The sequence below is a fragment of the Microtus pennsylvanicus genome, chromosome 19 (genome assembly GCF_037038515.1).
Source record: "Microtus pennsylvanicus isolate mMicPen1 chromosome 19, mMicPen1.hap1, whole genome shotgun sequence".
Lineage (NCBI taxonomy): Eukaryota > Metazoa > Chordata > Mammalia > Rodentia > Cricetidae > Microtus > Microtus pennsylvanicus.
The window spans coordinates 12,028,913-12,053,193 of NC_134597.1; the positions used below are offsets into that span (position 1 = coordinate 12,028,913).

The 24,281-nt window shown below is 38.1% G+C and overlaps 1 protein-coding gene and 1 pseudogene across 2 annotated transcripts in view; both read right to left on the reverse strand.

The window, feature by feature from the left end:
- Positions 1-21,391, reverse strand: part of Tfec (transcription factor EC) — a 67,120-nt gene extending 45,729 nt beyond the window's left edge. For both annotated transcript variants that reach the window (XM_075953762.1, XM_075953761.1), the window contains exon 1: positions 21,285-21,391. The gene's annotated coding sequence lies outside the window, so the exon portion shown is untranslated. The remainder of the gene's footprint in view (positions 1-21,284) is intronic.
- Positions 2,752-3,098, reverse strand: LOC142838386 (PCNA-associated factor pseudogene; annotated as a pseudogene).
- Positions 21,392-24,281: the final 2,890 nt, after the last annotated feature.

Consider the following 24,281-nt stretch of genomic DNA (forward strand, 5'->3'; position numbering starts at 1 on the left):
TGCCACCGTCACTCCTCACAGTGGGAAGTTCGTTATCATTGTTGACCTTACACTGAACCCTCACCTTTCCTCAAAGTCTCAGGCTTACGGCAAGGGTTTACTTAAGGTACTATTTATGCCATGAGTTTGGACAAAATGGATGCTAACATGCATCGCCCATGCTGTGAAGACTACTTTTACTGTTTTTGAAGAACCAGTACTCTGTGATCTGCCCAGTTCTACTTCCCCTCCAGTCTAGTGCACACCTGACATTCTGATCATCTTTTGTGCTTTTCTTTTCTAAATGTCACATAGTTGTTATGATGTAGGATGTAATCTTTTTAGATTGACTATTTCACGGAGTGGCAGGCTTTTAAATTTCCTTCATGCCTTTTAATTGTTTAAATCACTTATTTCTTTTTAATTTTTAAATTATGTGTATATGTGTGTGTCTGCGTGGCTTTGTGCTCACTGAGGCCATCATAGGGTGTTTGATCTTCTGCTTCAGCAAGCCCTCAACAAGCATTTAAGTGTTTTCTTTTTTTAAAAAAAACCAATCCCATTGAACGTTATTCCTCTCCAGAAAACAAAACTATGGCCTACATGTCACCATCCACCAGAAAACCACTTATCCAAACAGGAAACAAAGAATCTATGAGATGACGCCTCTGCCTCTGGACACCTCTTCTCTACAGAAACTCCAAACTAAAGAAGAGACAGCAAATATCATAGCACAGTCATCTCAGGAACTAGACACTTTGTCTCCACTATTCTGACTAGCAACGCAAACACAGGCCCATGCCTAATAAGATCATCAATGAAATTAAAATAAAATATATCAGCAAATTAAGATATATTAGTTGGTGAGAGCAAACAAAGCTCACATGCAGTCACCAGCTACACACAGGCCTGCAAGCAAATACTAAGGAAGGCGATAGGCAGCCATGTTCCCCACAGCATGACAGTTCGTGAGAAACGCTGTTAATTTATGCCCTATTTGAACATAATAAATGAAGTAAAATATTTGGACTTCACAAATGAATAATAGGTAACAGTTAATTATGTCTCAGATATCAGAGGTATAAGGAGGAAATCTATTTTGGGGGGCTTATGAGTCGACTACCTTCTAGATACCAACTTATAATAGCCACATGACAGTTCTTAATGTTCCACACTGAAGATTAATAACTCATTTCTTCAAATCTTACTTTCCTCACAGTGGTCTGTGAATACGGTACACCCATAAATCTCATCTTGACTAAACCTAAAATTATACAGCAGAGCCTGTCTGATTGAGATGTAACTACTGAGCTAAAGTAGGACTCAGTTCATCAAAAGTTTTACTTAGATTTCAGTATGGCTGTCAGCATATTTCAGTGGAGTATTATATAATTCAGAGCCATTTAATGGATAATGATGTAAAATGTGGTTGTAACATATTCCTTCAGTCTCAATCATTTGAATTCAGATAATTCCAGTGATGTGTCTTTAAGGGAAAAAAAATCTACACTTAAAGCACTTTAGCAAGACATGAATATTATTAAGCAGAATTTTCCTAGTTCAATATCATTATAGCAGTAAAATGTTTACATTCCATGAGATTCAAAGAAATCTAGCTTCCTTATAACTCTGCATAGCACTATTAACACATGTGCTCATTTGTTTTGTTTATATGAATTCCTCAATTAAGTTATCATTTCATACGCATGTTTTTTTTTATTTGACCTACTCTCTGTTTTGTTTTCATTTTTGTTTTTTGTTTTGTTTTTTTTTTCAGACAGGGTGTCTCTGTATAGCTTTGGTGCCTATCCTGGAACTAGCTCTTGTAGATAGGCTAACCTCGAACTCTCGGGGATCTGCCTGCTTCTCCCTCCCAAGTGCTGAGATTAAAGGCATGCACCACCGCCACCCAGCTAATTTGACATACTCTTAAAATATGTTGAAATAAAAAGTTGTGAGGCATAACCAATAATCTGGAATCATATCAGAAATTAACTCCTTCAACTGGGTTTCAAAGCAGTAAAATATCCCCCCACCTACACACACACTGTCGTCAGTAAGGCTTGTGCATAACTATAAAACATTCAGAATACTTTAAAATCTACTTTGCATTTACAAATTTAATATTTATTATTTTTCTTGATCCTAGTGGTAGATATTGAATCTAGATCATCCTCAAAGAAAAGTCAACAATTAACCTATAACTGAGATACAAGTCTTCTGTGGGATAATGGTTTTACTCTGTAAGCATTTGTTTCTTGTACTTGTTTAATAAAATGCTGATTGGCCAGTAGCCAGGCAGAAAGTGTAAGTGGGGCACCATGAAGGAAGTAGAGGCGGGGCAATGAGAACAGGAGAATTCTGGGAAGAGGATTCTTTTTTTTTCAGTTAACATTGACTTTCTAATGTGAAAAAGACTAAGTTGAGTTTTTAAAGCAAACAGGCCATAACAATTTGGCACCATTTCAATAATAAAGTGTCCATAATATGGTATTAGTACATAGATCTAAGCAAATCTCAAAGACGGTAGATTAGAAATTAGAACATCATGCAATGTTGATTTTAGCAAGAAACTCAACAGGTAAAGGAAGCATCTTATTACATTATAAATTCAAGTATGCAATTATAATTTACAAATTATAAAAATCCTCCCTTTTTACAACCAGTTGTTTTGAATCGCTACATGAATGTGTAGTCAACAAGTCAAATAAACCAAAATTTACATCCCAGAATACCTAAGTAAACTGAAGACATTATTCAGATGAGTAAGTTCTATTCATTTTCGTCATCTGGGTGATCAGGTTGCAAAGGACATGCTTTTCTTTTCGATGTTCCTAAGCCACTGCATCCTGCTTCCTCAGGAACCTGGTTCTCTTTTTCAGGATCTTTAGGAGACAGCCTGAAAAATTCTCCAATGCCTTTTTGCCACTTTGGAGTTGGGCACACACAAACTGGATTCCCTCCTGCATACTTATTTTCAGCTTTTCTCAACGAACACGATGAAGAATTTGTGACAAAGGTGGAGGAGCCAAGCACCTTCCTGGGGGCTCGAGAAGCCACCACTTTTCTGTAGGCTCCCAGGACGCAGTTTGCTTTGGTCCGCACCATGTTCACACAGCAAGAGACAATTCACACCAAAGCCCCAGCTGCGGATGTCTTAACTGAACAAGAACCCAAAAATGACTGGGAAGAGGATTCTACAGTCTGCTGTTGTGACCCAGCAGCAGAGGAAGCAAGATGTGACTGCCTCACCGAAAAAGATACCAGGCCATGTGACTAACTCAGACAAGAATTATGGGCTAATGTAAATTAGTAGATTAGTAAATAAAAAGCCTGAGCTAACGGGCCAATCCGTGTATAACTAATGTAGACCTCTGTGTGATTCTTTGGGACCCAATGGCTACAAGATTGGCAGGACAGAAAAACTCAGTCAACACAAGTCTCAACTCAGTTCTACAAATATTTTTTTTCTGTGCCTAGTACATGTCAGACACGATGCATTTTTTGAAGAAGTTACAGTCTGAGAGGTCAATATTTAAAAATATAATTATAATTAAATGTGGCCAGTCCTCTGAAACCAGAAGATGCCATAAAACCAAGCATGAAAGTCCTAGAAAAATGTGAGCAAGTCAACCAAATGAAAAGTAGCTACTTTAACAAATACATGGAAACTTGTGTCCAGTATATATTTAAGCTAGTCAAAATAGTCAGAAAGTTTAAGATGGTCCCTCTTCTTGTAAAGATTTTAATCAAGCAATCATAAAGATGACTAAATGTCATCAAATGCTCTAGGATAAAGGAAGAAAAGATAAATATGACTATGAACATGTGGTAAGAGATGTTATCTTAGCAGAAGTCTAGCAAGATACTATTAAAGAGCTGGAGGGCTAGACGTGGTAGCTAAGTAATTAGGAATTTGAGGAAGAATATAGAAAAAGAAACACATTACATCAAGATGTAGTGTGATGTGTAAGGACCAAGGATCAAGGAATAGGAAGTAATAGGTAAGAAATAAAATCAGTGTAAAGAAGAAACTGGATCAGAGCAGATATGCCGTAGACTAGGACTGTGAGGAACTTTCACTTTTTGGGTATCTAATGGTTTCATTTTCTTCATCCCAATGGCTAAGTGGTAGAAGTTTTGTCCATGACGTTTTAAGAAGTACATAAATTTTGATGAACAAAAAGAGTTGTGTAAGCTACAAGTTGATATGTGATAAGAGTGAAGGGGGTCAAGCAGAAAAGAAATAAATTGAAGGGATGTTTCAAAATGCATTGTTGAAAAACCAAGTTCTCTGGTCTAAGAATTGGATTGATAGTGCTGTCCACCACTATCAAATGAGTTCTTTTGATAAGATTAGGAATTGCTTAATATGTTTGCCAGCTATGCATCTGACCGATGATTCAGGATGAGAATATACAAAGAATTCCAAAACTAAGTACCAAGAATCGAACATTCTAAGTTTTTAAATGAGTAGCAGGGGAATAAAAAAATCAACAGTTTAACCTAGCCGTGAACTCTGGCAGCTACAGTGATGACTGACCTTTCAGGATATGTTCACTGTTACAATAGTGGAACAAACATCATGAGAGTAACCAGCCACTTTCTGATTAGATGTAAGACTCCTTGATATCCAGCACATTTAACAAGATCAAAAATCTGTGACTGGGTCATAGGAGCTAAGAGAAAATCTAGTATTATTTTTCTGCTAAATGTACATAGTAATAAATCACCACCTACATTCTTTTATGTATACCCATAGATTAGTGATTCTCTAAAAAGAAGGTTTTTTTTATAAAGTAGATGGAGATTAATGCAGAGGATCACAATTGGTCAACGTGTGTAGAATAAATAGGATAGTAATATCACAATCTGTCCCTGCTAAGGACATTAGAAATTACCACAGAAGAGAGATCATGGAGACTGTAAGAGCCAGAGGTAGTGGGAAGCTGGGGTGGCAAAGTAACATTTTACAGACACAACAGTAACAATGCAGACATGAACTCTTAGCACCTATACCTGCATGCCCAAGATCTGCGTATTAACAAGCCAGACAAAATCCCAGTATAGATAAGTATGAGTCACGTTAGGTATCATTTCCAAAGAAGAGATATAAATGGTCATGGAACACTCAAAAGTGTGCTTGATACTACCACCCATTAGGAAACCACTGTAAGATTCGATCACCCAATCAGACTAGCATGAAGAATTAGTAACAACAACTAATGCAGGTATAGATGTGGGGAAAGGAAGCCTTTACACACTATTAGTGGAAGCATAAGCTAGTGCATGCTGGAGGTTTCTCAAAAAGAAAAAAAAAAGGGAGTTAACACATGACCCAGATATACACTCCTGGGCAAAGGACCCCATACCCTGTGATGTGGATACTTACATATTTCTGTGTATTGTTGTCCAATTAACAATAACTAGGGTAATGGAAGCAGCTAGCATGTCCACTAATGAGTGGATATTCAAAATGAGGTAAATATACACCATGAAATATAACTCCTTTTTAAAGAAAAAAAATACAAAAATTTCAGAGAAATGGACAGAATTGGAGAAAAAAAAATACAGGGTAAGGTAGCCAAAGGCCTCAAAGACAATGCCACATGTATGCTCTTATATGTGGCTTTTAGCTTCAACTCTTCAGCTATTTTTAGTTAGGTTTGTTTAATATTGAGTACCTGTGGAAACTAGAAAACAAGAGGATGGGCAAGCAGTTATTTGATTTCATGGGAGCTTAAATACTAATATTTATTAAGAGGAATCAACAAACATAATAATACTCTGCATTTCTTATTCGCTTACCTGTTAAAGCAAAACTCGCCTGTAATGCTTGACTGTGCTATTTTTCATCCCCAGTGACCTTTTTCTATTATTTTCATTAAGAAGTAGCAAATGTTCTTTCAATGGTGCAGAGAATAAATGGGAAACAGGACCAGTTTCTTTAAAAGGTCATGTTTCAAATATTTTTGGAAAGTCACCGATGCACTTTTTAAAAAATTCTCCACGTTCTAAAATAGGTATGAAGTCACAAAGGAAAATGTTTGTGATAAAAATCCAACACTCACTGTTTTTGAAATGTCTTGCATCGTTATGTTATACATGGACTAGATTTATCATTTTTATTATATCGTAGTGTTTGTATTTGGGATGACACTTATATAGTGTCAATTTGTTTGAACTTTAGAAAAGAAATTCATGGGCTATTTAATTTGACTAAAATGAGTGTGTGTGTATATATATGTGCATATATATATGAAATTTTCATATTTTTGTAAGACCTAAAGTATCATATAAAGGTTTACTCTTGAGGAAAAAATGGAACAATTAAAATGGCTCTAAACTCTCCTTGACTTGAATTTTTTCACATCTTTTATCCTTTATGGGTTGATATATGATCATCAATTAATGAAGTCATTTCTATCATAATAAAATGTCATTAGAACTGCAGTATTCTAGTCTAACAATTTTCTAAAGAGTATGATTGGAGCATTTTAGGTAGTTAAATATTAAAATAATCTAATTGAAAATGAGACTTTGAGATTATTCATTTTGATTGACAAACTACAGACACTGGTTTTGTTCATAAGCACATTTCCATCACTCAATTTTTATAGAGACTGCTAGCATTTATGAGAAAAGGGTAAAACTGATCTTGCCATTGTTCTACTTAACAGTATAGATGATCATTTTTGGCTTTCTATGTTTCACGTTCACTTGTTATTAGAATATCTACAATATCAAATTCCTCAAGTATTGTGTCACCTTAGGAATGACCTTCAGTCGTGTAATTGTCAAAGATTTACCTCCCCATTGAGACTGAAGAATAATGTTTCATTGGATTCAAGAAAATATTCATCTGCTTTTAATTTTCTTGGATGCAAAAAGTATATTATATCTAAGAAACATTAATTCAATGGGAAGAATCGAAGAAGCGGGTGGACTAGCTGAATGGCCCAGAATGCAGAAGCACAGCAAGGAGTGACTTCCCAGTCATTCAAGTGATTGTCTTGTCTTCACACTTCTCCTCAGGAGAGAGGGCTTTCAGATGCAGGCAGGTAATAAAGTTTGCTTATAATCTCCCACCAAAAGCCTGCACAAATCCACAACATTGTCCTCTGCCATACATATGTGCACCCATGCCCACCCACACATACACCCCCACTAACTAATAAAATAGTTTTAAACCTATAAACAAGCTGGATAGGCTTACTGTAACAAAAAGGATGTCTACCAAATCTTTCTTCTGTATCACTTAATCTAGAAAAATAGAATAAAACCCAAATGGTAAATGATACTGTAACTTGAAATATACAGAAAAATTTCTAGTAGAATTTCAGACTCAGGATCTCTTTTCCATAGTTTTTTTTAAGAAAATAAACCAATTAAAACATAAACAAAATATCTTTGCACTGATGACTAAAAGGCAAAAACAAACTTTATCAGACAGTTTAACCCTTTCTAATAATTTTCCTGTGATTTTGTAATATAAGATAATATCTCCCCAATTTAAGATGCTGATATCTTAATGTCCAGAAGAAGCCTGGATATGCAGCTTTGCAGTTGCACATGGAACTCTGTAGATGTAATAAAGATTCTGAGGATGGATGCATAACCTCGGATTATCTATCTAGGTCCCATGTAACCCTAAGGGTCCTACAAGGAGGAGATATGACAGTCAGACAGAGAAGAGGTGCAATAAGTGCTGGACTCAACATGATGCAGGAAGCTAACCCAAAAATCTGGAGAAGGCAGGAAGCAAAAACTCCCTGGAGGCCCTCGAAAGGAGCTAAGCTCTGCCTGTGCCCTCAGCATAGTCCAGGGTAGCTCTGCAGGACTTGGCCCACCAGGCTCCGAGACAATAAATTCTTTCCTGACTTCAAACCACTACAATGTCAGCAAAACGGTTATAGCAGCAATGATAAAGAAATGAAATGTTTTTGTTAATTCTGTGTTTTATTTTCTCATTCTAGTGATATTATGGCTTTTGCTTAGGACTTCTAAGAAACAGTCCGTCTACAAATGCTGAGAATTTGGGATTTCCCAATCGTAGCTATACTTGAGAAAATGCCGGCAAAAAAAAAAATGCAGTTCCCCAAATACAATGCCTTCTATTAACCTCTTAATGCTACCAAAATGCTCCTACAGCAGAAATTATACTGGTGGAACTTCTCGCCTCTCTCCCTCCCTCCTTCCCTAACTCACTCACTCACACACTCTCCCTCTCTTCCTCCCCCCCTCTCTCTTTCTTTCTCTGCTTCCATTCCTTCTTCTCACAATGATCTTAACAAAATAAAGATGAAAAGAAATAAACCAGGAAATGAGGCAGAAGACAACTGTTAAAGAGGTGAAAACACTACTCTCTGCTATGTTCTTAAAGCCCTATAATACTACTGGGAGTGTTGGGGAAAAGGGGGTTGCAATCAGTTTACATCTTCAGAAATATCCCTCAAGCGATGAGATGGAGGCTCAGTTATTAAAAGACCTTCCTAGAACCATGAACAAATAGCAATTTTCAGTAACTTAGAAGAATATAATAGAGGGCCCAAGAAAAGGCAATAAATTTTGTACTGATATAATATAAGCAAAGTGTTAATCATAACATAGACAAAGTAATTAATTGTTAACAATACGTGTAGCTCTGGTGAATTTAAGCAGGTGATAAAGAACAGCCACACATGATTCTGGGATGTGAAATAAGAAAAAGTGCAGAGGTGAATGACGAAACCAAGTGTGTTTTGAAGAAAAGACAACAAATCCAAGGTAAATGTAATGAATTTGGAGTCTGAGAAAGATCTCAGACAGAGTTCGTGCATAGCTGAGGTACAGGAAGAAGTATGGACTCAGAAGAAGTTATTGACTGGATTTTTTTTATAAATCCATCCAGGAGAGCAAAAATCTGGAGGACAAAGCATTCAGAATTCTGAGGTGCGCCAAGGGGTGGAAGAAACAGAGAATCTCACAAATGTACCAGGAAATGAGGACAGTGTAAGATCACAAGGTCAAAGTAGGAGAGAGTTAGAGGAATAGAGGTTTTAGCAAAGTCAAATGCCACAGAGAAGAGAGAAGACAGCGAGAAGGAGGTGCTGTTCACAAACCTGGAAATAAGTAGGTCACCAGGGATGCTTAGGAGAACCCTTCGCGGGTATGGACGGAGGGTGGAGAGCAGCCGGCAGGGACAGTGAAATGAACAAAGAGATCTCATCCCTCAGGTGGGTCGCTGACCCCTCTCTCTCCACAAGCTTCATGGAGGAGCTCATCTGATAGTTTAGTTTGAAAGGCTGGCTACCGGTGAATACCTTCCAAGATTGTTTCTCTGTACCAGATCTCTGTGTGGTGTAACATCAAGGGTGCAGTGATCTGTGAAGTAGATAGCACTCAGCACCAAGCTCTCCTTACCCTTTGTGTGGCTGATGCCATCCAGTGGTTTTCAAGGGATACTTCAAAGATTATGTTCATGCTGTAAACTCTTATCTTTTAAGTTCAAGTGTATACACTGGGGCTGGGGGTGCCTAATCATAAACAAGAAGATACATTTGATGGTTTTCAGCTATTGCAGTGGTTTTGTGGTGACTAGAGATTTGTGTACTGTATGTTTGCATGTGTGCTTACAGACAGAGACACCACAGTGTTCATAGACAAAAGGTAATCAATTATTAAACACATGCAGAAGACTTAAGGGAAAGGCGTGATTGATTAGGTAGCTCTGACGTCTAGCCTGGGGTCATGGAACTCTTCTGAACACACTTGAACCTCAGAATCAAGATGCCCCGATCTACCCCATAGATTTTTATAATACTTGAAGCTTTGCCTGCAATTGTTCAGTAACCATTTAAGGAGACATTCAACCTAACAGCAAATTTCCATGCTTGTTAGTACTGACTGTTTTGTGCAAAGCAGCACTCTTCCATGAAGGAGGTATGGGAAGTAAGCTTGTCTATCAACCACGCTTCTTCAAACTTCAGTGGTAAACATGGCTCTAGCTTCTTGGTTATGACTTGCACACTACTTTACAATTATAAAATGATTGACATATTCTTAACATTAAATATTGCCACTTCCCATGAGCACAGCAAAAAATAGTGATCAAGTGCACAGACAATTTGGTGTCTCAATGTTGCCACCACTAATAACTTCACTCTCCACCAGAGGCTCAGTATATATAGCATACAGGCTGGATATTTTAATATGCAGCTACAAAATTATAGGATAAGCAATCAGGTGGCAATGAATTGGATTCTTATAGATTAATATTTACTCACAGAGAATTTTGATATTCATTGATTATTCCTTTTTATGATCTCCAACTTAATCACCTATAATAACCATTCCTTGTTTATATTTTAATTGATTAGCTAAGGTGCAGAGAAATAAAGTTGGCAGACTTGAAAGCAAACCAGCCAGCCCTCCTTACGTCTATCCTTATGCTTACTTCTAAGCTAAAGATTACATTCATGGTACTAGTGATAGTAGTATAACTCGGTGAATATAACCATATCCATTTCTTGTTCTGTCTGCCTTTTCTCATTTGACCGTCACATCCAGCCAGTGAGTTGAGAATTCTTATTCACTATGCCCTACACAATATGTTAAAGACTGGAAGTATGTGAAAGAACAAAGCAAGCAGCCAAAACCAATTCCTTGCCTCCAACCAGTAGCCATAATTTGAAAGTTTTGCTACTCAATTTAACAAATACCTTCATGAAAACTTCTAATGTGGAGAATTTTTAAAATACTCTCCCTGTATGTATGTATACTTTTGCATAGCCAACTAAATATAGTCTTAAATGTGTAAATGACGTGAAACATCAAGATGATCACTGAAATAGTATGAATCATGATATTACAGACTGTCAAGGACATGGAATATTTAAATATTTACCCCAAGGCCCCTCTGATGGCATTCTCTGTAGTAAGAAATCTTACAAAGCTGTCTCATTCATGGAAAACACTTTATTGCTGGAAACAATTACTCACAATATTGCTGGGAAACCTAAACTTGAAAGCAAAGACAAAGTAAGCTTCCTTTCTCTTGATCAATTACAAATTTTAAAAAAATAGCATGATAGATTAAGTGATTCTAACAGAGAGAAAATACGAGTGTTAGGTTATCTGAAGAAACTTGTCATGATTTTAAAGTCTTTGTAAACATTTTCCCCTTCTCCCTAAACTTATCATTGGATTTATTTCTTTAAGTACATGAGATAACATCTAAATCCTGAACATTTACAAAACATTTTCGCAAGAAAAGTAAGAATTGGGGGGAGTTAAGGAACAGCACATAAATAATTCGCTCTAACAATAACAGGATATTTCAGATTCTCAATGTAAATACATTAGGCTACTTAACCAACATAAACCAGACTTTATAAAAATATGCTTAGAGCACACAATAGCCTCGTTATGTCTTCCCCATAAAATCCAAGACTATAATATAAGCATAAATCATTCTTTCCATTTTTACAGTGTTATTTTTGTCTTGCCTGGGTTTGGGAGTTCGTTACAAAATCAAGTTTCCGAGGGGACATTATAAATGATACCCGAAATGGCTTCTTTCAAAACTACCTCAAGTAATAAGTCCAGGAAAATTCTCTTGCCTCTCGTGTCCTTTTCAGTGTTTTGTTTTTGTTTTCTCTCGTAGATTCCCTGTAGAAGTACTGTTACTACTGGCAAGGTCAACATTGTTTACTAAAAACATGCTGATGAAATGCAGGGCTGATTAAGTGAGTTACGCAATATCTGAGAAGTCACTTACTGCCACAGGTCTATCATCAGCCCTTCAGAAGTCAGCAAAAATGAGACTTTCCCAGGATGCTCCCAAGTTGGAATAAATTTTCAGTCTTATTGAACCGTCTGTGCACCAGGAAGATGTGATTGTGTTGTGGCCTATAAATACATATTGCCAACTCTAACTATCACTGAGACATCTCAGTCTAGAAAGTCAACTGCTGGAGCATGTCACTTTCAAACTGTTCTCCCTGGTCCCAGGGAAATAGGTGCAGATTTCAAAGAAAGCTATTTAAAGTAGATTCTGGTATACAGCCTCCCACATCCTTCTGAGTCAAATTTGTCTGTTAGGATGTCTCCAGTCAATCTGACCACTTCAGCCTGACAGGCAAGCCAACCAAATCAGCAGTCAGCAGGCCCCAAAATCTGTCAAACCATTGCCTTCACTGGTGATTACATTTTGAGTGACTTGAGCAGTCAAGTTAATCAAAATAGTCAAACCAGGGTTCCCATGTATACCATCGCAGGGCCTGCTATTTCTGGACTTGTGCTCTGTTTATATATTTGAGGAGAGTTTTATTACATGGCATTGTTTAGGAATAACAAGCCCAAAAGGTTGTGAGCTGCTAGTTTGACAAGCAAGGGCTCACACCACCGGGCTTATTTCACAGCTTCCACGGAGGAGAAAAGGCCCAGGGATTGTCTGAGAGCTATGGAAAGGAGACGAGTGGTAAGAGCTGGAGAAGAGAACTTGGGACCACACACATGCCCACAGGACCACATTTCTCAGCTAGGAGGTTAACACATGTGTTCAAACAAAAGAACGTGCCCTGCCATACTTTCTCAGATGAAACAAAACACCAAGGAGAATTCCACGCAGGATGTGGTGGACAGGATACCAGTATCCACGGTTCTCTCATTCTCCGCGGGAGTAACCATTTTGTCAAGAGAGATAACGGTGAAAACACATCCTTACTACATTTGAAACTGGGGGTGAGAGTAATTCAGCTGATCATTGACAGCCATTGCAGAAATGTACCCCAACGCTCACAAAGCGGTCTTAGATTGCAAGTTTTAGAATCAATCCAGCCAGTCATAAAACCTGGCTCCATACTGAATGGCAAGCTTTATGACTTTGGACCAGATAGTCCCTACCAACGTGCACTTAATTGCACAAGAGATATAATACAACAACATAGCTTGCTCCAATTAAAGCTACTTTGTTTTAGAAAATCATTTCCAATACTGGACAATACCTTGTGAACCACAGGAAGGTGATCCAGCTCAAGTACACCGTAATATTGACAGCTTCCTGTTCAAATAAAGTATTTTTTAGTAGTAGACTAAACAGCATGTGTTATTGAAGTGTGGTCACTTTAATAGTTAATCATTCAGTATATTTCCAATATCTAATAGTATCGCTAATAAGCATAATGGCAAACATTGCAATATTTCTAGTCTGTGCGGTCGTTGATAAACTTTGTCCTTTGTTTCTGATTTAATGCCATAGAAGTCCTAGTAGATAGATCAAATTCACAAAAGAAGCTGATTGTCATAAACCTTATAACCTAGCTAGGATCAAACAGCTGGTATGACAGAAGTACTTTGGAAATCTAACCATCTTGCTTTAAAACCTACACACCGTCTACCTCATGTTGCTAAGAACATATAATACACATAACAATGGCTTGCGTTTTGGGTGACCCAGCAAAGAGAGTGGTTGCTATTGCAGGATTGGAACTTCTTCAAGAGACATTTCTCACTCAAAGAGAATGGTCAGAAAACCATAGAAACTAGAACAACCCAACCTAACACCCACCTAACATGTGCAGAATTCTGTTATTCTACTTTCTAAATTGATACATTAGGCTCCAAAACAATGAGTGTTTGCCAGACAAAGCTTCCAGGTTTCAAAGGACTTGGAGCTATAAAAGACTTTAAAGACTTCCCTATCCAGCAAACACAAGGTGTTAGTTAATGCCTTACCACATGATGATAGCTGCAATATGAATAGGTAGAAAACTGAGAAGTATTTACAATGTCAACATGATTTCATCCTGTTTTCATGGGTAACTTTTTGGTCCTCTCTAGACACCATAATCTTAAACAGCAGTGTGCAAAAATCCTGAAGAGTGAAGGAACAGGAATGAACTACACCACTGGGCAGAGCCCAGGCTTCCAGCTAAAACTCAACATTGGAGGGTATGATCTAATGTACAGGATTAACATCTCAGGGGACTTGCCCTGGGTCAGCTCATCTCTCTGTGATGCCTTATTCTCCAGATGGAAATAAAAACAGTGAACTCTTTTAAATGTGCCCTATGGTCTGATTAAAGATTGAAAAGGGCTCTAAAAATCCACAGCACTCCCAGGGAAAATGCTAAATATCATTATCATTATTACACCAAATGCCATAATTTGGTCTCCTCAGATTCCCTTTTTATGTAGATTCCATCAAACTCTGACTTCTGACTTTTCTCCTCTCTGACCAAATCTCCAATGACAAAGCAAAGGGAAATGTTGAGGCAATTAGTGGAAAATGGAAGCAATTAATTCCCTTTTTTAGTGGAGACCTGGCCTCTGTGAACCAGTTTAACCAAAAATAATCAATGACCTTTCTCTGCCCAAACTGAAGCAAATCTACTTGATATTTGTCACTGGCTATCCATCTACTGCTTCGACATTAATGAGTCTCTTCACTTTTCCCCTTTCTTTCATGAAATGCAGACATCTTTTCTGGTCCCTTGTTACCTCCGCATCTGCTATTTTTGCAAATTGAATACAGTTAGAGACTTCGTTATCCTTGTGTGAGCCTAGGAAACAGTTAGGATAGCATGGATTCTGATAGGTCCTCCCCCCTCTTGCCTTGGACTGTTTTCCCCTTTTCTGCTTTTAAAGAAGGGGGCTTGTCTACAACAAATGAAGAGTTTAAGCACCATACAGACCCAGATGCCTTCCAGTGCCAGTCCATTGCTCAACCAGTCTTGAAAATCATCATTTTCCCTTTGGGGAAATAGTGATAGTAGCACTTGCTTCAAGAATATTGTAAGACTCAAATGTGGCAGCTCATAGAAAGCCTTTAGTACATAAAATTGCATAATTAATACATGATCAATGTTTCCTATTATCACCTAAGAGAAAAGCAAATGTGAAAAGAAATGAGAGAAGAAACAAAGTGGTAACAGAGGTGAGATGAGGGAAAGGGGAGGAACAAAGGTGAGGAATGGGGAAGGAATTTCACCAAATATACATGATTTGGGCATGTGTTAAAATGCATCCAAACAGACCGCTACTCAGGCAGGAGTGGTTGGTTAGTACCAAAGGTCTCTCTTTGGCTTGCCACTGAAATAGTTAATATCAGCTTACCTACTACTGTATAAAGTATTTCCTTTCCTTAGAAAATCATGGATAATTGGTATCATTTTGATTGCTGTGATTTGTCCCATCTTTACATAAATTAACAAAAGCATTGTCATACATCTTTTTGAGTGCGTTTCGAGGGATGGAGACATGTTAGTACAACCAGCAGGAAGAGAACGAACTGGAAATACTTTTTGGAGACTAGGGAGATGTGCAATGTCTTAAAGAGAAAAAGCATATTGACAAGTGACTTCCCAAATGATGCACAGGTACCTATTCCCTGCTTCACTGTGCTCTGAACATTCTATCCCAAAGCAGAGCCCTCTAACAGGAGAACTGCTTTAATAGGAAACAATATGGGGCAGTTCAATATGAGGCAGGACCTCATTGTTATGGTCTGTGCTTTGAAAATTTGTCATAACGTAAACTTCAGACTTCATAAGGAGGCAGGGAAAGGCCCCTTTTTATGCTCAGAAGTAGATTTCCAGTCTCAGAGCTCCTGTGTTCAATCCAAGTTTGACCTCCTAAGAATAAATTCGAAGCCATCCTCAGGTCCAAGAGTGAACTTTAAGCCCAATCATATAGTGCTTATCTTTTAATCCTCATGCTGGGGCCCGGACCTGCACTCTCCACACTAGGCAATAGCTCTTACAGGCTCCGCAAACATAAAGTGATCTCCTCAAAGTCACACGGGAAATGAGTAACAAACTAAAAGTGCTGATCATCTGACTTCCTAGTCACGGTGAGGTCCCCCACCTCCACACCAGGCGGCCACAGAGAAATCCTGAATCATGTGTTTGTTTGAACAATTTGCTTGAGAGATAATATATGCTAACATAAAGGGCTCTTTCTACACTGGTCACTGCAGATCATCTTCAGTTTTTTCATGAGGTGGGGTCTAACAAATTCTCAGCAGTGTGCTCTGATATACCTCTTTGCAAAATATGGTTTAGATACCATTATATATATTTGTATATACATATCTGCCTTTTGAAATTTTGTTTTCATTCAATATGTTCTGATCATGGTTCCCTCTGCCCTTAACTCTTCCTAGATCCTATCTACCTTCCCATCTCCCACCAAGCCAACTCCATGCCCTGTTTTACTGTCTTTCCTTAGAAAACAAACCAACACACACACACACCTAAAATACAGAATAAAAAAGAAAAAACACAAACAATACACAAACCAATAAAAATACAAAATCAGAAATTATGATATACAAGCAAAACACCAGTTGATGTGGGAGTGATTTCTTTCTAATCTGTTGCTTTCATTGGATAATTAAGAAAGAAACTGCCTTGGCCCATTTGATAGGCCAACCCTTAGGTGGGTGGAGTAAACAGAACATAATGCTGGGAGAAAGAAGCTGAGTCAGGCAGTTGCCATGATTCTCCCACTCCAGACAGATGTAGGTTAAGATCATCCCTGGTAAGTCACCTCCTGGGCTACACAGATTATTAGAAATGGGTTAGATCAATATGTAAGAGCTAGCCAATAAGAGGTTAGAACTAATGGGCCAAGCAGTGTTTAAAAAGAATACAGTTTCTGTGTAATTATTTCGTGGTAACTAGCTAGCTGCATGGAGGAACACAGCCCGCTGTTCATTACTACAACCAGTAAGACAAAAAATAGCAAAATGAGACAAAATGTCTCCAAAAATACCATTGAGCTTATTTTGTGTTGATCATCTACTGCTTCAGCATAGCCTACATGTAAGTTGTTGATGGGCCCAGCGAGAGAGACTTTCTTGGAAAGAGCTAGCTTTTTTGTTGAAAGTAGTTGTGAATCGGAAAGAACTGAGGTTAGGGATGGGAAATCACATAGACTTACCCCTCTAGGCATTGGTGCCCCAGTGGGTTAAAGCAGGCATAGGAGCATTCTATAAACAAAGCTACACAGCTAACCACTTTAGTCATTGACCTAATCTCTCTTCTAAATGGCTAGAACCAAGAGGTCAAGCAGATACTGAGGTTGACATAGGAGCAGGTCAAGCTACACCCCTCATCAAATTCCTTCAAGTCTTAAAATAAATAAACAGAACTTGTCAAGTTCTGTTTCCACCTTATCTGTCCACATTTCCTTCTTGCCATACCTCACAATGGCTCTGAGCGCTAAAGGAAGCTTTGTGCCATATTTTGCATTTGCTAAATTTTTGGTCTAAAGCTGTGTTTCCATTGTTTGCCTATCTAGGGAAGAGCCAATTGGTTTTTCATCATACACTTTATCCTTCATAGCTCTATGATATTATCACACCACCCAACTCAAAGACTTCGTCTACATTTCTAATGTAACACTTGTCTCTTTACACAACTATGGGAATACCAGAATGGCTCATTGTCAGATAACACCATCATTCTAGAATTGAACAGATACAGTCGCAGGTGCAGTGTGTTCCTCGATCTCTATACCTTCAACTTAACTAAATTTAGAGTGATACTATTTTAGCTTAAATAGCATGGTGTCCCATGTCTTCAGAGGATGGCGTCATTAGTTAAATTATTGGGCAAGCTCATCTACTCATTTCTTCCTATTCAGTTTAAGGGTAGACACAGTCAAGGTTTTCCAAACAGTTTATAAGAAACTTCTCACAAGGAATACTCAAAAGCCTCATGAGTGATGGTGCTTTCTCAGCTAAAAGAAGGGAGCGGGGGAGGGAGGGAGAGAGAGAGGGAGAGAGAAACTGATGCTTTAAAATTTGAGAATACTGAGAAAAAAATCTAATGATTTGAATGGGCTTTATAGAAAAAAAAAGGACTTAAATGATCGGTACAGTTTCAGGAGAAAGAACAAATTGTCCTTTGCTGGTAAGTAGCCTGCAAACTGTGATTATAGAGAAGACAAAGTTATTTTCAGGTTAGAGAGAAAAGTAAGGGGATGCTCAAAGGGCCAGATGCCTGTTAACTAAGATTTATTAAAGAGAAACCTAGAATTTTACTAAAATTTAAAATCTGATAGTTAAAATGCTGCCTACTCTGCTAGCAAAAGGCGGTCCCATGGGTTTGAATGTGTTTGCATTGGCAAAGCCCCTTAAAACAGAGTGGTTCAGCCTTCCCAATGCTGTGACACTTTTATCCAGTTTGTCACATGGTGGTAACCCCCAATCATAAAATTATTTTCTACATAAAACTATTTGCTACTTCTTAACTGTGATTTTGCTACTATTAGGAATCATAACGTAAATACGTGATATAAAGGATATATAAGATGCAACACCTGTGACAGGGTCGTTCAACTCCCGAAGAAGTTTTGACGCACAGGTTAAGAACCTCTGCCATAATGAAACAGAAGTGAACACCGCCACATGTGTAGAGACAGATCGCCAGAGTCACAGGTCCTGATTTAGATCGTTGTGTAAAGATGGCTAATGGAATATCTATTAGCAAGGGCTATACAAGAAGACCAATATCTAACTATGCAGAAAGTCCTGGCTCACATTCTTATTTGGATCTAAGTACCAAAATAAAATAAAATAAAATAAAATAAGATTTGTCTATGTGCACATGGTCTTCTAGGCATTTGGTAATATGTTTGTGTAAGAAAAAACATAGGAGGAAGTAGAAGGCAGGGTGGAAGTCTCGGGTTCAGTGGAAACAGCCTGAACATAAATATAATGTCTTTATTGGGCAAGCTAGAGAACATTTCAATCCATATGAGAGATGATTTGGGAAACCCTTCAATGTGGCTCAGAAATGGACACGAAAACAAGGGAACCCAGAAGTGCACCTCTAGCCTCACTTAGAGCTAGTTTCAGAAGTGTAGACAAGTGAAACTTCTACATCAAATTCTCATCTCCTATTTCAAACCTGAAAAGATAGAAAAAACGTGCAAAGTAATGGGTGCTTAGTGTCAACCTCCTGTTTTCTCTAGGAGCGATTTACAAAAAATCAATACTGAGGACTTCCTCTCTGCTGGGATTCACTGTTCACCCATTAACCTGGCATCTGAACTCAGGATAGTCCCATCACTGCCCCCACGTGCAGGGATTACAAGCAGTCACCACTGTGCCTGCCAACCAGCCTATTTTTAACACTGGTCTCCTCGGGAAATTGCACAACCTCTCCACCTTTCCAATACTTGCCTCTCCCCAGTTGCCTTAATTTCTAATATAAATCGCCTCCATTCTTACAAAGCTCTTGATTCAGTTTGAAATGGCCAGGGCTTTCCCTGTCCCAAAGAATCCAATTTCACAAAAGGACAAGAGCAGCTATCGACTGCATCCACAATGTGAGGTCAGCCAGTGCTGAGCCATCTCCAAATACCTGCAACTCAGACTCAGAGAGTCCTAGACTACAGTTCGCGAATGTGCATAGGCGAGTTTGTAGACTCATTCCTCGGTCGTTCTCTCACCCTCTCCTTTCTCTCCTACAAATCTATTACCCAGGCTGCATTGGTTTCATTGTTTTGTGCCTCTGCCAGCTACAGCTGCTTTGTTTGTTGCCAACAGGTATCCATAGCAACGCGTCATTTGTAAACAGGGTGATAATAGCCATTTGTTGTTTGCAAACACTGACCTCTTCTAGATCTGTCAACTTCATATTTATTAATCTGGCGCTGCCTTGAGTTTTTAACTGTAAGAGTTGATCTCCCTGAACAGTCTGTAATGTTGAGTTGATTTGAAACCCTTCCAGTTGTTCACTTTCGGACAAAAGACGAGCTTACTGGCTTTCCACATGCATCCCAAAAGTATCCGTGTGACTCCACTTGAAGCAGCTTACATTGGTGCATTCGAACCACTGTGTAAAGACACTTTGTTCTTTCAGTTTCTGCTTTCCTTAGTTCTTCTTTCTGACTATCCAAGCCACTTTTTAAAAAATCATTTTCTATTTCCACTATGCAGATCATTATAATTCCTGAAAAGTGTGCTTATGCTGAAATTTGGCATTATACACAAACATCTTGCAAATATCTTGGCTAGTTAGAATTTAAACACTCATCTCTAAGACACAAGAGTTGAATTAACTTTTAAGAAACTTGTTTGGCTTTTGACATCAATCTGAAGTTTTAGTTTAGTGAAATGAGCTTATATACTATACTCCTCTACTGCTTCATAAAGAAATCAAAGACTAGGAAGTAGCATTCAAAACCCAAGGAAGAGACAATGTGAAGAATCTATGTATTTCATTGAATTCATAGCTCTAACCGTTTCTTTAAACACTTGAGCGTAAACCTCAAGTTTGACCTATTTAAGGCTGCTTTCACCAAACATGGGAACGATTTAATTCAAAAGCTACTTGAAAGTGCCTAGCCACAATCAGTTTCATGTAAGATCCAAGTGAAGCAGCCTTCTCTCATGATCTTGCTGAACTCTCCATTCCTTTTCAGCTTGCTTTGTAGGCACAGCCTCTGAACAAGGAAACCATCAAGGGCTTTGAAAACTCTTTAGTACTAAATGAAGATTCTCGTAAATAAATGACCAATGAACAACTTAAACAAAATTTAATGTTACCTCAGGTTTATGATTATTCTCAAAATATCTCTTCCTAATGAACTATATGAGACAACATTGACAGTATGAAATAATCACAGAAACAAATATAAGTGCACATTCATACATAACATTTCTATATTTATGATTGTGTATATATAGAGAAACAACCGTGGCCTAATTGTTAAGACCTCATAGTAACTCTTATTTGTTCCTATTTAAAATTTTTACTTTGAAAGTTACCAGTTTGGGACACTTAAAATCTCCTCAACAAAATAGTTAGATCTGCATGTGTTCCAAAAGAATAGCATAACCTAACCTATGAAAAAAAGTATGTGCTAAAATCCTGTCTGGTGTTGTTTCTGCTATGAACAAAATTTATACATTCTTACCTTTAAAAACAAATAAAATAGGCATTGCTAGAATGTAAACAGAAATTAACACTTACTCATAAAATAGCATACAGTAAAATGCTAAATTATATTCTTATATAGTGAATATCTGGGAATTAAACAGGAAAAAGAAATTCCCTTGGTTATTATGAGCTAAAACCATGATTTCTACATCACGATTAAAATAAGACATTAATAGCTTCCCATTTATATTTCATCCACATCATAGCAAGTCATAGTTTGCCTGCTTTAATATCCTGATAGCTGGTTATCACACAAGAAGAAAGCACAATTACAAGTTAGCTGCACATATCAAAGTAAAACAGGCATTGATTGACCTTGTCTTCATCTTTGTCTAAAGTACAGAAAATTAACCTTCCAGTTTGGTTACCTACCAGCAGTGACTGGAACGAGCAGGTGTCATCACCTCTAGAAGGAGCTCTAGATTACAGCCCCTTCTCCCATAACTTAAGCACAAAAGCCAAGGATCTGTTCGCAAGTAATGAATGGTTAGAACTGCTTGGAATCCACTTAGTTGAGGAAGGAAAAAAGAGAAGTCTCTCATTAGGGCATTTCCTGAACTCTGGTTGGAATTTCAGTTAAGGAAGAAGAAATGACACAGCAGTTTCAAGTTAAGGCGACTTCCTTTCTTTATCTGAAATATGCTACTAATTTGAGAAAGGGCATTCCAGCCCAGCCACTCTGTATGCTGTGGCTACAGCAAAAAAATAATAATGATAAAATAAAAAAAAAACTTTGTCATTGATGCCATTATAGCCCCATAATGGACATTTCCCCCCAGAATTTACAGAGGCAGTATGTGGTTGTTACCAGAGTGGACTAGGACCCCACAGTTATTGCAACACATCTGCTTTCTTTACAAGTAAGTTTCTTCAGAACGCTGACCTTCCCCACTTTTCAGTTAAGAATCACACTTTGGCTTTGAATACTAAGGCTATTTTCAGAATTTTTTTTTTAGTTTATTTATTTATTAAAGATTTCTGTCTCTTCCCCGCCACCGCCTCCCATTTCCCTCCCCCTCCCCCAATTAAGTCTCCCCCCAGCTCGAAAAGCAATCAGGGTTCCCTGTCCTGTGGGAAGTCCAAGGAACCCCCAATTTAATACAATGCAAGTTTTGTTACATCTCAATTGCTCTCAAATACTTCATGATAAATATTGACCAAGAATCATTGCTCTTGCCAAGTATAATAGAAATAGAAAATTGAACTTCTGAGATATATGTGCCTTTACTAAAAAGGAAACAAAAAAAGAAACACCCTTTTCTTGGACCATCAAGGCTGCTTTCAAATCAGTTATCATCTGTCTTTCTTTTTTTCTTTCTTTCTTTTTTCTTTCTTTCTTTTTTCTTTCTTTCTTCCTTCCTTCCTTTCTTTTCTCTCTCCTGTCTCTCTTTCTTCCTTGTACTCAACCAGATTTGATTGATGTGAGCAGCTAAAATATGACCTTTTAGCCAGAATCACAAATGATTCTAATAAGAATCCATGTTAGGAGCAAGTAGACTAGTCTAATTTTCAAAACCAACCCAAATGTCTTCTATAAGGGAATTTGATATACTTTCTCCATAAAGAACAAGAAAATAAACACGATGTGTGTCTCAGGGCGCTCATCATTTATGACTTGACAGTTCTATTCTTGTAATGGCATACTTACATAATTCACAAATGAATGGCCACAGGAGTCTTTTCTTTGTCTCCATTTGAAAGCTCCAGAAAAGTTTCTGCTCACTGCCGGAGATTCCACACTTTGCCTTCTCTTTTAAAAGCTAGAACACCATACCTAGCCTCATCAATATTACCAGTGAGAGTCATTGCTTATTCGCAACTTATTTTCTATACCAGCAGCATGTGTTTGATAGCCCTTAATGTCATTTTCTATTTGCATCGGTGAGCATCAGTTGTACAGAATAATAGGCCTTGCCACCTTCATCTTCATGCTTTTGCAGGGTACCACACTCAGCCATTCTCCTGCCTCCCCAGCTGTTCAGGTGTCCTCTTCCACTTCCTTCTCTTACCTCTGATTACTACAATTGAAATATCTGCAGGGTCCTCTTTCCCTCTGCAGCTGCATGTTTGACCACTCTTGACCTTTAACAAAACCTCTGTCTGCTGGAAAATAAGCTGACACTCACTAAAGTACACTGTGTTCCCCCAAAGGCCCATGTGCTGAAAGCTTAGTCCCAGCTTGGCACTACTAGGAAATGGTGGAACACTTGAATAAGCAGGACGTGGTGGAAAGCATTGGGCAATGGGGATATGCTTTTAAAGAGTTCTTTGGAGTTCCAGTGAAGGTCCTCATGCTTTCTCCCTTGAGCCCAAAGTGAGCAGGTTCCTTTTGGCAGTCATTCTTTGCACAAGTCACCTCCCAAGTCCCAAAGAAGAAAGTCAACTGATTATGAACTGAAACGTCCTAGAAATGTGATCGATATATGCTTTCCTTGTAACTCATTCTTTCTTCAGGTATTTGTTTCAAAGACAAATGGCAACGTTTCTATGGCAGTAGAGACTAAATGTCAGCCACAGCTGCTGTGACAATAAGGACTTAGAATAAGTCTTTGTCACACGGTAGATAACATGAATGAAAAACAATTCGTAGCTTTCTTTTACATTAGCCTCACCAGCAAAAGAAGTAAAATACATATTCATTTATTTGTGATATTGTTTTCCATATTTTATAGGGAAGCTGTACTCATGAAATTTCAAAAATATGGTAACCTAAACTAGATGGGCACAATGAAAACAACAGATGACCTGCCAATATGGATGAGGGAAAGGCCCAAGCTTTTTACCTTCCAAGAGCTCCAGCCCACTTGATTTTTAAGAATGTACACTCACGGCTTAACTTAGTTTATGGCAGCAAAATAATGATTTAGTAGGAAAGTATGGGAAACGGGAAATTAAATGGATACAAGTGGGAGATATTTTCATTAGACCTGGCCTTTGGAAAGACAGAGAACGGTGAAGTAAGCAACACAAATAAAAGAGAAAGAGTATGGATTGCAGTGGCCACAAAGGCCAAAGATCAGAGAGAGGCGGTGTTCAAGTAAGAAATACTAACAGTCCACACAGAAAAGTTTCTAATAACATGCAGCAGCTAGCATGGATTCTGAAAGCAGTTTTACTAAAAATTCTTAGTTAGGCCTTCAAAAGTAAGAAATATGCATGCTTACTGTTATTTTAGTTATTACCTTTACTGAACTCTCAAAAGTAAAAGGTCTTTGGGCAATAAGTTCTTTTAGTAGCATCAGATTTTGTTCACAGAATTTTGGCTACATCCTGCCCATAGGAGGCCCCTCCCCCCCCCCCCCCTCTCTCTCTCTCTCTCTCTCTCTCTCTCTCTCTGTGTGTGTGTGTGTGTGTGTGTGTGTGTGTGTG